General features: G+C 42.7%; 1 long non-coding RNA gene across 1 annotated transcript; it reads left to right on the top strand.

The window, feature by feature from the left end:
- The first annotated feature begins 303 nt into the window (after positions 1-303).
- Positions 304-1,081, top strand: LOC120556136. The gene is made up of 4 exons (XR_005638810.1): positions 304-335; positions 431-493; positions 570-639; positions 717-1,081. It is a non-coding gene; the product is annotated as an uncharacterized LOC120556136 (long non-coding RNA).
- Positions 1,082-1,881: the final 800 nt, after the last annotated feature.

Here is a 1,881-nt window from a genome sequence, read left to right as displayed (position 1 = left end):
ATTCTTAATCTTGGAAATAGTAGTTTGACAAAAAATAACAACTCAACAAACAAAACAAAATCCCAAAAGGTAGGAAGTGGAGCTTGAGTTAAGAATTTTTCCCCCAGTAGGTTAATATTTTGGGAAGTATGCTTATGAGAAGCTTGATAACTCCCCTCTTGTGTCAAGTACGGAAACGCAGCCAGGCGGTAGTTACCCTAGCTTAGTGTAGCAGTATAGAAATAAAGTTGTCTTGTTGCGCCTGCTGACCACTAGGGCGGCAGTATATAAGTGCGGCCTTCCTTCTCGCGCTCCCACTGCGACATCATTTCCGGGTCAGGTGTCTGTCTGTGCAGGTAATGCACCGCGCTACTGCTGCGGCTATTGCTTTGTTTCAGCCTTTTTTTATCATTATGTCCTTATGTTTAAAGCCTGCGTGTTTTCACTGCAGAGCAGCGACCGAGTGCTCCGTGTGGCGTTCTCCATTTTTATTTCCTGGTTCTCTTGAGCGGTGGTAAGTGTTCAGTCTCTCTCTCTCTCCGTGTGTTAAACCGAGTGCTATCCTGTAGCTAATACTAGTGTGGTCACAGGTAGATGTCTGCTGTCGTGTGGGTCTTTCTCTCCCTCCCCCTCGCTGTGCAGGTTTGACTTTGAAAACAGGTATGCTACCTTAAATTTAGCCCCCAAAAACCTTGATTAATGTAGCTTAGCCATGCTAATTTTATGTTTATTGACAGGGAATGCTCATCAGCTGGCCGAAGTCTACCGGTGGTGATTGATGTGATTCCACCACCAGCTGATTGGGGCCGCTGCTGTTTTGTCTCCACTGCTAAATGCTGCTTGGTCTGCTTTTGTCTCCACTGCTAAATGCTGCCTGGTCTGCCTTTGTCTCCACTGCTAAATGCTGCTAATTGTACAGCTTTCTCTGCTGCTAACTACACAGTCTACTCTCTGCTGCTGAATGTATAGCTTTGCCTACAGAGCCTTGTCTGCTGCTGTGCCTCGGCTGCTAGCTGCACAGCTTTGTTTTTGCCGCGAACTACACAGCGTGTCGCTACTGCTTGGCACTGTTGTTGCTGGCTTTTGGTGCGCATGGTGAATTGCCAACACCAGACTTTTAACTTGTTTATTCCTTTAATTTTAATTGACTGAGGAATTAATCATTTAGTTTGTATTATTGTTTTTTTATTTTATTTTATTATTTTGATCAAGTAAACTGTTTTTGTTTATCTTATTGTTTTGGTTAACCTGATTTTGTGAATTATCTCCTGTTTTGTTGTACATTTTTGAGATTAATTTTGTTGTAACCTCCTTTTTGTTTGTCCTTTCCAGTGGCTGTAGGCTGGTGGTGGTGCTGGTGACGTGGGTGGTGGTGGTGGTCTTCCTTCTCGTGTGCCGTGTTAACTTGGATTTGGTGATCTCACTGTGTGTCTGGGTGAACCCTTTTTTTTTCTTTAATTTAGTTTTATTAGTTCTTCTTCCCCTTCACCTGCCCTTCCCACCAGTAGGCCTCAGCCCCTGATTAGGTTTCTTTCCTTTTTCTTATTTGTGATCAATGCTATATTTTATATCTATACAGTTTTATTGAATAAACTATTTTTGTAATCTGGGAACCACGTGTTTTTGCCCATTGAGTGGAACGAACCTGTGTGCTTTAAAGGTCTTGGGCCTATCCCAAGTGGCGTTGTCGGAAATCTTAAAATCTCAGAGTGTCATCAAACCCATTCGCTTTGCCACATTAGCATAAGATCTAGAAGAAGGGAGAAACCTGCTGTCAGTCTTTATGCTGAGCTAGGCTAACTTTAGGCTAACTTTCTGGCTCCATACTTAATGCATTGCATATGAGGGGTATTGATTTTTTCATCTACCTCTCAGAAAGACTTCTTAAACTTCAGAAAGAAT

The sequence above is a fragment of the Perca fluviatilis genome, chromosome 3, assembly GCF_010015445.1.
Source record: "Perca fluviatilis chromosome 3, GENO_Pfluv_1.0, whole genome shotgun sequence".
In the NCBI taxonomy this organism is placed as follows: Eukaryota; Metazoa; Chordata; class Actinopteri; order Perciformes; family Percidae; genus Perca; species Perca fluviatilis.
This window is presented reverse-complemented; position numbering and strand designations above follow the sequence as displayed.